Raw genomic sequence first — 14,930 nt, 5'->3', positions numbered from 1 at the left:
AATAACAACCAGAAAAGAGCAGGAGTGGCTATACTAATATCCAACAAGTTAGACTTCAAATGTAAAACAGTTAAAAGAGACAAAGACACTTACTAGTTAGAATGTCAGAGGTCAAAGAGAAAGAGAGGATCTTGAAAGCAGCAAGAGAAAAACAATCTGTCACATACAAGGGAAACCCAATAAGACTATGTGTAGATTTCTCAGCAGAAACCATGAAAGCTAGAAGACAGTGGGATGATATATTTAAATTACTAAAAGAGAAAAACTGCCAACCAAGACTACTATATCCAGCAAAATTGTCCTTCAAAAATGAAGGAGAAATTAAAACATTTATAGACAAAAAGTCACTGAGAGAATTTGTGACCAAGAGACCAGCTCTGCAAGAAATACTAAAGGGAGCACTAGAGTCAGATACGAAAAGACAGAAGAGAGAGGTATGGAGTAAAGCGTAGAAAGAAGGAAAATCAGATATGATATATATAATACAAAAGCCAAAATTGTAGAGGAAAATATTATCCAAACAGTAATAATACTAAAAGTTAATGGACTGAATTTCCCAATCAAAAGACATAGAATGGCAGTATGGATTATGACCCAGCAATACCACTGCTAGGTATCTACTCAAAGGACTTAAGGGCAAAGACACAGACGGACATTTACACACCAGTGTTTATAGCAGCATTATCTACAATTGCAAAGAGATGGAAACAGCCAAAATGTTCATCAACAGACGAGTGGCTAAACAAACTGTGGCGTATACCTACGATGGAATATTATGCAGCTTTAAGACAGACTAAACTTATGAAGCATGTAATAACATGGATGGACCTAGAGAACATTATTCTGAGTAAGTCTAGCCCAAAACTAAAGGACAAATTCTGTAAGGTCCCACTGATGTGAACCGACATTCGAGAATCAGCTTGGAATATATCATTGGTAACAGAGACCAGCAGGAGTTAGAAACAAGGTAAGATAATGGGTAATTGGAGCTGAAGGGATACAGACTGTGCAACAGGACTAGATACAAAAACTCAAAAATGGACAGCACAATAATACCTAAGTGTAATGTAACTAGGTTGGAACACTGAATGAAGCTGCACCTGAAATATGGTTTTTGTTTGTTCGTGTGTTTGTATCTTTTGTTTTTGTTTTTTTCTTTTTCCTTTATATATATATATATTATATATATATAATAGTATTAGTATATATATATAATATATATATATAAATAGTATTATTTTTTAAATTCTCTTCTCTATATTAACATTCTATACCTTTTTCTGCTGTTTTGCTAGTTCTTTTCCTAAATCGATGCAAATGTACTAAGAAATGATGATCATACATCTATGTGATGATACTAAGAATTACTGAGTGCATTTGTGAATGGAATGATTTCTAAATGTTGTGTTAATTTCTTTTCTTTTTTTTGATTAATAAAAAAAATTTAAAAAAAGAGACAAAGAAGGACACTATATACTAATAAAAGGAACAATTAAACAAGAAGACATAATCATAAATATTTATGCACCGAACCAGAATGCCCCAAAATACGTGAGGAATACACTGCTAACACTGAAAAGGGAAATAGGCACAAATACCATAATAGTTGGAGACTTCAATTCCCCACTCTCATCAATGGACAGAACATCTAGACAGAGGATCAATAAAGAAATAGAGAATCAGAATATTACTATAAAGGAGCTAGACTTAACAGACATTTATAGGACATTACATCCCACAACAGCAGGATACACCTTTTTCTCAAGTGCTCATGGATCATTCTCAAAGATAGACCATATGCTGGGTCACAAAGCAAGTCTTAACAAATTTAAAAAGATTGAAATCATACACAACACTTTCTCGGATCATAAAGGAATGAAGTTGGAAATCAATAATAGGCAGAATGCCAGAAAATTCACAAATACATGGAGGCTCAACAACACACTCTTAAACAACGAGTGGGTCGAAGAAGAAATTGCAAGAGAAATTAGTAAATATCTCGAGGGAAATGAAAATGAAAACACGACATATCAAAACTTATGGGATGCAGCAAAGGCAGTGCTAAGAGGGAAATTTATTGCCCTAAATGCCTATATCAGAAAAGAAGAAAAGGCAAAAATGCAGGAATTAACTATTCAATTGGAAGAACTGGAGAAAGAACAGCAAACTAATCCCAAAGCAAGCAAAAGAAAAGAAATAACAAAGATCAGAGCAGAAATAAATGAAATTGAAAATATGAAAACAGTAGAGAAAATCAATAAGACCAGAAGTTGGTTCTATGAGAAAATCAATAAGATTGATGGGCCCCTATCAAGATTGACAAAAAGCAGAAGAGAGAGGATGCAAATAAATAAGATCAGAAATGGAAGAGGAGACATAACTACTGACCTCACAGAAATAAAGGAGGTAATAACAGGATACTATGAACAACTTTACGCTAATAAATACAACAATTTAGATGAAATGGACGGGTTCCTGGAAAGACATGAACAACCAACTTTGACTCAAGAAGACATAGATGACCTCAACAAACCAATCACAAGTAAAGAAATTGAATTAGTCATTCAAAAGCTTCCTAAAAAGAAAATTCCAGGACCAGATGGCTTCACATGTGAATTCTACCAAACGTTCCAGAAAGAATTAGTACCAATTCTCCTCAAACTCTTCAAAAAAATCGAAGTGGAGGGAAAACTGCCTAATTCATTCTATGAAGCCAACATCACCCTCATACCAAAACCAGGCAAAGATATTACAAAAAAAGAAAACTACAGACCAATCTCTCTAATGAATACAGATGCAAAAATCCTCAATAAAATTCTAACAAATCGTATCCAACAACACATTAGAAGAATTATACATCATGACCAAGTAGGATTCATCCCAGGTATGCAAGGATGGTTCAACATAAGAAAATCAATTAATGTAATACACCATATGAACAAATCAAAGCAGAAAAATCACATGATCATCTCAATTGATGCAGAGAAGGCATTTGACAAGATTCAACATCCTTTCCTGTTGAAAACACTTCAAAAGATAGGAATACAAGGGAACTTCCTTAAAATGATAGAGGGAATATATGAAAAACCCACAGCTAATATCATCCTCAATGGGGAAAAATTGAAAACTTTCCCCCTAAGATCAGGAACAAGACAAGGATGTCCACTATCACCACTATTATTCAACATAGTGTTGGAGGTTCTAGCCAGAGCAATTAGACAAGAAAAAGAAATACAAGGCATCAAAATTGGAAAGGAAGAAGTAAAACTATCACTGTTTGCAGACGATATGATACTATACGTCGAAAACCCAGAAAAATCCACAACAAAACTACTAGAGCTAATAAATGAGTACAGCAAAGTAGCAGGTTACAAGATCAACATTCAAAAATCTGTAGCATTTCTATACACTAGTAATGAACAAGCTGAGGGGGAAATCAAGAAACGAATCCCATTTACAATTGCAACTAAAAGAATAAAATACCTAGGAATAAATTTAACTAAAGAGACAAAAAATCTATATAAAGAAAACTACAAAAAACTGCTAAAAGAAATCACAGAAGACCTAAATAGATGGAAGGGCATACCGTGTTCATGGATTGGAAGACTAAATATAGTTAAGATGTCAATCCTACCTAAATTGATTTACAGATTCAATGCAATACCAATCAAAATCCCAACAACTTATTTTTCAGAAATAGAAAAACCAATAAGCAAATTTATCTGGAAGGGCAGGGTGCCCCGAATTGCTAAAAGCATCTTGAGGAAAATAAACGAAGCTGGAGGTCTCGCGCTCCCTGACTTTAAGGCATATTATGAAGCCACAGTGGTCAAAAGAGCATGGTATTGGCATAAAGATAGATATATCGACCAATGGAATCGAATAGAGTGCTCAGATATAGACCCTCTCATCTATGGACATTTGATCTTTGATAAGGCAGTCAAGCCAACTCACCTGGGACAGAGCAGTCTCTTCAATAAATGGTGCCTAGAGAACTGGATATCCATATGCAAAAGAATGAAAGAAGACCCATATCTCACACCCTATACAAAAGTTAACTCAAAATGGATCAAAGATCTAAACATTAGGTCTAAGACCATAAAACAGTTAGAGGAAAATGTTGGGAGATATCTTATGGATCTTACAACTGGAGGCAGTTTTATGGACCTTAAACCTAAAGCAAGAGCACTGAAGAAGGAAATAAATAAATGGGAACTCCTCAAAATTAAACACTTTTGTGCATCAAAGAACTTCATCAAGAAAGTAGAAAGACAGCCTTCACAATGGGAGACAATATTTGGAAATGATATATCAGATAAAGGTCTAGTATCCAGAATTTATAAAGAGATTGTTCATCTCAACAACAAAAAGACAGCCAACCCAATTACAAAATGGGAAAAAGACTTGAACAGACACCTATCAGAAGAGGAAATACAAATGGCCAAAAGGCACATGAAGAGATGCTCAATGTCCCTGGCCATTAGAGAAATGCAAGTCAAAACCACAATGAGATATCATCTCACACCCACCAGAATGGCCATTATCAACAAAACAGAAAATGACAAGTGCTGGAGAGGATGCGGAGAAAGAGGCACACTTATCCACTGTTGGTGGGAATGTCAAATGGTGCAACCACTGTGGAAGGCAGTTTGGCGGTTCCTCAAAAAGCTGAATATAGAATTGCCATACGACCCAGCAATACCATTGCTGGGAATATACTCAAAGGACTTAAGGGCAAAGACACAAACGGACATTTGCACACCAATGTTTATAGCAGCGTTATTTACAATTGCAAAGAGATGGAAACAGCCGAAATCTCCATCAACAGAAGAGTGGCTAAACAAACTGTGGTATATACATACGATGGAATACTATGCAGCTTTAAGACAGGATAAACTTATGAAGCATGTAATAACATGGATGGACCTAGAGAACATTATGCTGAGTGAGTCTAGCCAAAAACTAAAGGACAAATACTGTATGGTCCCACTGATGTGAACAGACATTCGAGAATAAATTTGGAATATGTCCTTGATAACAGAGTCCAGCAGGAGGTAGAAACAGGGTAAGATATTGGCCAATTGGCGTCGAAGGGATACAGACGGTGTAACAGGACTAGATACAAAAACTCAAAACTGGACAGCACAATAATACCTAATTGTAAAGTAATCATGTTAAAACACTGAATGAAGCTGCATCTGAGATATAGGTTTTTGTTTTGTTTTGTTTTGATTTTACTATTATTACTTTTTTTTTTTCTCTATATTAACATTCTATAGCTTTTTCGGTAATGTTGCTAGTTCTTCTAAACCAATGCATATGTACTAAGAAATGATGATCATGCATCTATGTGATGATGTTAAGAATTAATGATTGCATATGTAGAATGGTATGATCTCTAAATGTTGGGTTAATTTCTTTTTTTCCGTTAATTAAAAAAAAAAGAGAGAAGGGATAATTGGAGCTGAAGGGATACAGACTGTACAACGGGACTGGATATAAAAACTCAGAAATGGACAGCACAATACTACCCAATTGTAATGCAATTATGTTAAAACACTGATGAAGCTGCATGTGAGGTATAGGTTTTTCGTTTTTGTTTTTGTTTTTTTTTTTCTTTCTATTGTTTTAATTCTTATTCTGTTGTCTTTTTATTTCTTTTTCTAAATCGATGCAAATGTACTAAGGAATGATGAATATGCAACTATGTGATGTTATTAAGAATTACTGATTGTACATGTAGATTGGAATGATTTCTAATTGTTTTGTTAATTCTTTTTTTATTAATAAAATAAATAAATAAATAAATAAAAATTAAAAAAAATCATTCTCTTATTATGTTAAAACATGTATGATTTGGATTCATTTGTGAATAGGATCTTTGAAGATCTTATTCAGGTGTGGCCAAATAAATAAGGGAGGGTCTTAATTAATACTTCTGGAGACCTGGAAGGAGAATGCAGTAGAAACAAAAAAAGCAGACACAGTTAGAATGGTCACCATGCAACCAGATGCACAGAGGCAAACTAAGGACTCCCAAGGATGGTGGCAGGCCAGCATCAGAATTTTAGACAGCAAAAGAAATTGTAAATTTGCCAAATCTTGGTTAAGAATTTCTGGCCTTTCAATCCATGTGTGAATAAAAACTTGATGATATTAACCAATTGTGCAGTGTTTGCCATGGAATCTTTGGAAATCCAAGACAGATTTTGGTACCAGAAGTGGAGTGCTGCTATTAAAGACCTAATACATGAAAGTAGCTATAGAATTGGTAATGGGTAGAAGCTGGATGAATTTTGAGGTCCTCTATAAGAAAAGCCTAGACTTCAGTGAAGCAGATATCCACGGAGATATGGATCTTAAGGTCATTTCCTGTGATGGCAGAGAAATAATTTTGAGATGTACAGAAAACTTTGTCGTCTTAGGGAATACATATTTATGGTGAGAAATTTTGTAGAAATATAGACATCTAGGTTCTTCTGGTGAAGGTAATAAAAGGAAATGATGAATGTACTATTTCAAAACTAGATGGGGTGGTGAGACAGTGGCTCAGTTTTAGAATTCTCACCTGCCATGCTAGAGACCTGGGTTCGATTCCCGGTGCCTGCCCATGAAAAAAAAAATAGGTGAAAGGTGATCCTAGTTATAAAATTGTAGGAAACTTGGCAGAATTTTATGATGTCAGCTAGAGAGCAAAATATGCAAGCAATGTTCTTAGATATTTAGCAGAGGAGAATTCTAAATTATAAGTGGAAGACATGGCCTGGTTATTTCTTTCTGCTTGTAGCAAAATGAGAGATGAAAGGTATAAATAGAACTGAGATAATAAGGCAAAATGAACTAGCAACCGATGACCTTGAAAATTTTCACCTTATCCACGTATCATGCTGTGAGATAAGGGCCAGAAATGACTCGTGCTTTCCTTGAGCTCCTGTGCAAGAGAGCTAACAAAGAACGGGACATAAAGTGAGGTTTAATCATAGCCATTTTCTAGGAATATTATGTGTTTGACTCATTCATCCTGACAGCCTATTCAGAGGAAGGAAGGTTTGGAAATACATTTATCCAGGATCTGTGGAAGATACTTTTGTGTGATGACTTAGGCTCATTTATATTGCCCCCAAACCATGAGGATTTTGAGAATTTTAATGAGATTAAGTATTGCCAACCTGAACTGAATGGGACAAGTGAAGGAAAAATGACTGCCAGTGCAGAACAAAGGAAGAAGAGGTCAGATCAGAAGGGGATTCCTTTGTGCAAAATGAGGGCCTTTACTATGAACTGGCAATTCCACTACTCAGTATAATTTGAAAGCAAGGATATGAGCAGATGTTTGCAAATTGATGTTCATAGCAGTTTTACTCACAATTGCTAAAAGATGGAAACAATCCAAGTGCCCATTAATGGATGAGTAGATTTAAAAAATTGTTAATGAGGTTGATCATAAACGTTTTGGAATGGGTAAAGTGATGGTAGCTCATTATTATGATTATAAATAATAGTAATGTACGGTAGGTAAATTTGATTGAACGTGGTTGCTCAAAGTATCTAAATAAGCTTCTGCATGAACCATTATGAATGAAAAATAAAATGTAGAGGTATATGGGTAAAGCATAGCTATTGCAAACTGGTCTGTAGTTAACAGTAATAGTTTAGTATTTTTAATCAACAGTAACAAATTTATTACACCAATACTCTGTGTCAACAATGGAGGGAAAAGGGCTATGGGAGGATATGGATTTTATTTTTTTATTCTTATTTTGATTCTAAAGTAATAAAAATATTTGAAAATCCATCATGGGGATGTATGTGATAATACTATGAGCCACTGATTTTATATTTTTTATTGTTTTTGTGGTTTGTGAATATATCTCTATAAAATTGAAAAAAAAATTTCAATTTGTTTGGGAACCAGAAACAGTGGGGCTCATGATCCCAGTTTTTAAGAGGCCTTCACTGCCAACCTGGTTCTGAGAGAAAGCATAGCCTGTGCTCTGAGTTTCAGGAAGAGCTTGTCCATATGCCATTCTTGGTAATGCTGAGCCTTCCAGGCCAAGGGAACAAACCCACTAATTTACAGATAACTTTCAGATATTAGAATATTACAGAATTTTGCTTCTGGATTTCAGAGTTGTGTGGGACCAATGACCCCTAATTTCCTTCCACTATCATCTATCTGTGAAGAAAAAACCAATTCTATGCCTGCCCCACTATTACATTTCTGAGCAAAGGTAATTTTTTTACTAAGTTTTATGGTTTCAGAGCTTCACACATGGAGAGATATTTTGCCCCAGGACACATCACACCCATATTTGATTTTGTTAAGTCTTTGACTCAGAGTTGTTACTCAAGTGCTTTAAGAATTTGCTATTGCAGAGGTGGTGAAAGTATTTTGTATGTTGGAAAAAAAAGCATTTTGGAGGGAATCCAGGGGTCAAACTGTGGTAGATTGAGTCATACATGCCAACAAAATAGGTATCTTAATCTCTGTTTCTGTCCTTATAAATCCATTTGTAAATAGTAATTTTAATAGGTTAAATTGAGGAATGGTCTGGAGTCTTTTTGAATAATATCTTCCATCCTCCTGTTTGGTTATGCCTGAATGAATGAGTGTGGGTCTTTATCCGTACTACTAGATTCCTTTAAAAAATGTGGTATTCAGCAGAAAACAGAAGAACAGACACAAAGATACAATGATAGAGAGCCATGGGTCAGGATGGGGAGAGGTAAGCCAAAAATAACAGGAATTGCAGTGAACTAGCACCAGAATACTGTGGTCTCTGAGAGGAAGCATAGCCATGATGAACCCCTTGGTTTTATACTTCTGGCACCTAAAATTGTGAGCCAATAAATTCTTGTTTTCAAACCAACTCATTTTGTAGTATTGTCACAGCAGCTCTGGAAAGTTTAAAAAAAGATCTAATCATGATGTACTGGGTAATAACTACTATAGTAGACCTCTACTGTGAAATTTTATGGTGATCTCCTTAGGAAATTGGCTGCATTTATTCAACAGGATGCAAATTACTATAATTCTCTTGTTATCATCTCCAGGTTGCTGTTGGGGTTCCTAAGAACATGTGAGAAAGAATCTGTTTCTTGCAGATATTACCATAATAATCTACCATACTGTACTGAAGTGCTGCTGATTAGTTTTTAGGAATAGAAAAGGGAGGGAAGCATCCCACAATTTCATCTTTAAATCTCAATTTTCACTGGTGTTTAGAGTTTATCATGACTTAAGTAAGACGAGAAGGTTATTGGAATTGAACAAAGCCTACTTCACTATGTGGAATATTTTCTAGTGAAGTTAATAATTTGTTTTGCTTTATTTTGTTTTTCTCAAGAATAGAACTTCATTATGGTAAAAGAGATGGGTATATTTCACAATGGTTCTCAAATATTCACTGTGGTATCATGTTCAGGTTCTTGGATCTAATACCCAGAGTAGTGATGAAAACCCTAAAGATGTCATCCCCTATCTGTAACTAGCTATCCCACATTCAGCTTCAGCAGTTTTATAAAATTACCATGTAAGTATTCCAAGAAGCTTTTGGCTTCTTAGCTCCTGTTCTAGATAACAAATATTAGGTATGATCCTCTTTATTTTTATGTTCCTCTTTAAATTGGGGTGGCACTTTGCCCCAAAGCCAAAATTCTCTTGTGAATCCAAGTAAAGTCATTGATTTTCAGTTGGATTCTTGTTGGTCCTGCCCTGGAATTGAGATTCTGCATCTATGACCACATTGTTGCTAATGATAAATCTTCATAAATATCAAATTTAAGAGGATGACAATCCAGCCCAGAGAGGGAGAAATATTTTTGTCACATTTGCAACTGTAATAGGATGGGTATACAGACTCCATAAAGAACTTCTAAAAATCAATGAGTAAACACTGAATTCATTCAAAATAAAAAGTACAAATGAAATAATTTAATGAGAATACTGAAATCATATACAAATAGTTAAAGCTTGAATATTGACAAAACCTCATTATTAACCCAGGATAAACAAGAAAAAGCCACAACTCATTTACAAGATATTTAATACAACTAATTTAATACACAGTTGGACTTTACTTTTCTAAGTTAAACCATGCACCATAGTTAATAGTACAATTTATAAAAAACATGCTATCATCTATTGTAACAAATGTGCCCTATCTGTCACTAGCTAAAACAGGGTTTAATAACACTTGGTATATAGGAATCTTGTATTGCATGCTTGTTCTGTGAACCCACAACATCTCTAATAAAGAAACCAAGGTGTACATTCTTATACAATAAGGTAAATGATCTATCCAAGGCAGAGGAGATCACGATTCCGGATCTTTTTAAAATATGATTGCTTCTAGGTTGTTTGTTCTGTGCTGGAAAAGGTAAAATGAGAATACAAGAACCTATCTATGAGTTTGCTTTTTGTAGTTATTTCAAATCAGTGGGATCATACAATATTTCTTTTGTGTTTGATTTATTTCACTCAACATGTTGTCTTCAAGGTTCATCCATGTGTTACATGTATCAGGGCTCAATTCCCTTTTATGGATTAATGATAGTCCATTATGCATGCATACCACATTTTATTTATCTGTTCATTAAATGGCTTTTTTTTTCTTTTACATGGGCAGGCACCAGGAATCGAACCTGGGTCCTCTGGTAAGGCAGGCAAGCGTTCTTGCCACTGAGCCACCGTGGCCTACCCAATCAAACTGTTTTTGACATGTGGGTTACTTCTACCTTTTGGAAATTGTGAACAAGCCTGCTTAAAACTGGTTGGTGTTAATTCACCAGTGAAATAATCTTGCCATGGACTTTTGCTTGTGCAAGTTCTTTTTTACACAGTTTCTATCTTTGTACTTGTTAAAGGGTTTTTGAGGTTTTCTATTTCTACTTGAGTCAATTAAGTGGTTTATTTGTTTTATAGGTTTTCAATTTTATCTAGTTATTTTAATTTGCTGGATACAGTTGTTCTTAATATTCTATTGTATACCTTTTTATTCATCTAAGGTGGTAGTAATATCACCATACACATTTTTAATGTTTTTATTTTTATATTTATTCTTATTTTCTTTATCAGTCTACCTAGGATTTGTCAATTTTATTGACATTTTTCAAGGAAGCGTGTTCTTATTTCATCAATTCCCTGAATTGTTTTCCCTTCTCTATTTCATTTATCTCCACTCTAATCATATTTCCTTCCTTCTGCTATCTTTGAGTTTACTCTGTTGTTGTTTTTTCTGTTTACCAATATATGATTTAGGAAATTAATTGGAGACATTTCTCCTTTTTAGTATAGGCATTCATAGCTATGAATTTCCCTTTGACACTGCCTTTGCTACATTACTTAAATTTGGTACTTCTGTTTCTTTTATTTCATTAGTCCCTGCCTATGGACTTTCTAATTTCTCTTGTGATTTCTTTGTTAAAAAATTGATATTTCACAATGTGTCACTTAATTTCCAAATATTCATAATTTTCCATATTACTTTCTGTTATTTATATCTTTCTTTCTTTCTGTTATTTATATCTTTCTTTATTTCTGTTATTTATATCTTTCTTCCATTGTGGTTGAAAGGGTTATTTTAAATAATTTTAATATTCTTTAATTAATCAAGACTTCTTTTGTGTCCTAACAAAGGCTCTCTCCTAAAGAATAATCCATGTACATTAGGAGTATGAGGGAAATTATCCAACATGATATAAAACTTTTAGGAAACACAGTCAGATAACATCATGCTCTATGGTAAAAAGCTAAAAGTCTTTCCCTTTCATCACAAACAAGTGAATTTTATCCACTGTCAGTACTGCTATTCAATAATGTCCTAGAAGTTCTAGAAAAATAAATTAGGAAGAATATTTAAGGAAAATATGTAAAAATCAGAAAGGAAATTTAAGCTATCTGTATTCATAGATGACTTGATGCTATATATAGAAAATCCAAAGATGAACAAGAAAACCACTAGAGCTTATACGGATATTAGCAAAGTGGCTGGGTACAAGATTAGCACTCAAAGGCCAACTGCAATTCTAAATACTAACAATGGGCAAACTTATCACGGGCATATTAAGAAATCAGTCTTTACCACAACATTTTAACTGAGTGTGAAAAAAATGTGCACTGGAAACTGCAAAATACTTTCATAAGTAATTAAAGACCCAAATAAGCATCATGACCTATCATATCATGGGTTGGAAAACCTAATGATATTAAGATGTCAGTATTATCAATGTGGTCTAAAATCCTAAACAAACCCTATGGAATTACAGGAACTTATTGTGCAATAAAGAAACTACACATCCCCAGGATAGTATAGAAATGCATAAGGGCACAGAAAAGTTAAAAACAATTTTTAAAAAATAGAGGATTCACATTTCCCAATTATGCCTGCACTGCATATCTAAAATAAATATACTATGGTACTGGCACAGAGATCCACATAGACCAATATAATAAAATTAAAAATCCATAAATAGACCCAGTTGATTTTGACTACAGAGCATTGTACATTCAATAGAAATAGAATACTCTCCTCAAGAAATGGTGTTAGACAACTGGACATTCACCTGAAAATGAATTAAGTGAAATCCTTACCTCACATCTCATATAAAAATTGAAACAAAATAGCCCATAATCCAAGTAAGAGCTAAATATATAGAAAATAACAAAGGGCAAAATATTCTTGAACAGAAATTAGGTAAATGGATTGTTACATATGACACCAAAAACACAATCAACAAAAGAAACAACAGAATAATTCACCTTCATCAAATTTAAACATTTTTGTACATCAAAGTCATTATCAGGAAAGTAAAGGAACTGTAGAATGGTAGAAAGCAGTTGCACATTTTATAACAGAAAGGCTCAAAATCCAAAATACACAAAAATGATTACAATGTGATAAAAGAAAGAAAAACAATGCAAGTGCAAAATGGACAAAAACAATGAGTAAGCACAGTGAGAAAAAAATGCAAAAAGACCCACGTTCACCATTAAATGAATCTAAAACAAATTGTAATACATATACAAAATGTAATATTATTCAGCATTAAGAATGAAGGACTGAGCCATGATCCGTCTTGAGAGAAATTTGAAAAATGTTATGGTCAGATAAATGAATGAGATAAATAAGGACAAAATTTGTTATGATATCAATATATGAAAAACCCAGAAATAACAAATTCACATATACAGGAAGTAGTTTAGTGGTTGCCATGGTTTACAGGCTGAGGGGAAGATAGTATATTCATTTTTTGTATATGAGTGTAAATAAATATAATTAATAAAAGTAAAAGAAAATAGCATGGTTGAGAAAAGAAATAAAATTAAAATGACAAAAATTCAGATGACATCACATCTATGGGGAAGAGGAGGATTTTGATCAAGAAAGAATGATGAAAAATTTGAGACTTGTTAAAAAGCATATCATTTTTATGTGGATTGATGGATATTGGGTGTTCTACTTTTATCCACTTAGAATATTACATGAATAGAAATTTTTACTTAATAGTAAATAACGAAATATCTAAAATGCTTAAACAAAAACCTTTTATTAAATCTAGTACACAATGAGTGCTCGCTTCCGCAGCACATATACTAAAATTGGAAAGATACAGGGAAGATTAGCATGGCCCCTGCGCAAGGATGACACGCAAATTCGTAAAGCGTTCCATATTTGAAAAAAAAAAACTAGTACACAATGAGTTATCCAAAATTTTTACTGAATGAAAATGAAGACAATGTGGAAAATAATACAATACTCAAATTTATAAACCTGGTTTAAGTAATACACAAAATAAATTAGAAAACAGTTTCCATAAAGTAATGAGATATATGTTTAGAGTATTTGGCACTCTTTTTACAATACTCATCAGTTCCTTTATAGTGTCCAATTTTCATCAGAACTCTTAGCACACTAATCTTAGCTATTTAAATTCCTGATCCAACAGTGTTAAAATATCTCTCATGTTGATTCTGGTTCTGCTTCTCATTGTGCCAGAATCACTCCTCTAAATGGTTTTCTCTGTATGAAGTCTCATTCCAGTAGACCACAACATAGCTAAAAATAATATCTCAAAATGGTTCTTTGTATGCACTCAATTTAATATTTTACTTTAGTTTACTTTTTTTTGGTCCCTCTGGGGTACCCAATTAGTAGTATCATGGTCCATATTTTGGACTCCAGAAGCACATATTTTTCCCACATACAAAATGCTTTCAATCCAAAGTCTAATGAAAATCAGTTAGGGGCATGCATTGTAATGGAAAAAATTCTTCTTCATCTGATGGACCTCTAGAACCTAGAAAACAAGTTATTTACTTCAAAAATACAATTGGGAGGCAGACATAAGATAAACATCCCCATTTTAGAAGAGGAGGAATTGGGAAGAAAACAACTTTTCCTAAACAAGTCTGAAATATAGCAGGATCCATTAGATTTCAAGGTCTGAGAGTTGTCTGCAGAAATGCTTTCTCCTCTGCATCTCATGGGACAGAAAATTCATGATTGAAAATGCTTGTGCAGTGTCCATAAAGCCCAGAACACAAGAGCACAGGCTGCAAACTTTCTGATCATTACAATGGGACCCATACTCTGCCTGCATGCAATGGAATAGTCAGAGAACTGGGGTGATGACATTCTCCCTAAAAATTGGGATTCAAAACACCTGACATCTTAGTGTTGGGGTAGGTTGGGTGTCCCATCAAGAATAAGAATGGACAAGCTACTTTCACACACATGAGTGAGCCTCTTGGCAGCAGAGGCTAATTTGGGTTCAGACCTCTGTATCAATATTTCTGTGCTTGATGTCCATTTACCTTCAAGTTGTCCTTCTCTGTCCCTTTCAATCCAGGTAGGTATTACTTCTGTTCATAAAAATCTTGCAAAAGCCTTGTTGACTTTTGTGCAGTTCAAGGTTGTCAAAAGGTCAGA

General features: G+C 34.0%; 1 non-coding gene across 1 annotated transcript; it reads left to right on the top strand.

Annotated features, from left to right (window-relative positions):
- Positions 1-13,570: 13,570 nt before the first annotated feature.
- Positions 13,571-13,677, top strand: LOC143673265 (U6 spliceosomal RNA). The gene has a single exon (XR_013170279.1). It is a non-coding gene; the product is annotated as a U6 spliceosomal RNA (small nuclear RNA).
- The last annotated feature ends 1,253 nt before the right edge of the window (positions 13,678-14,930 follow it).

The sequence above is a fragment of the Tamandua tetradactyla genome, unplaced genomic scaffold, assembly GCF_023851605.1.
Source record: "Tamandua tetradactyla isolate mTamTet1 unplaced genomic scaffold, mTamTet1.pri scaffold_65a, whole genome shotgun sequence".
NCBI classification, from domain to species: domain Eukaryota; kingdom Metazoa; phylum Chordata; class Mammalia; order Pilosa; family Myrmecophagidae; genus Tamandua; species Tamandua tetradactyla.
This window is presented reverse-complemented; position numbering and strand designations above follow the sequence as displayed.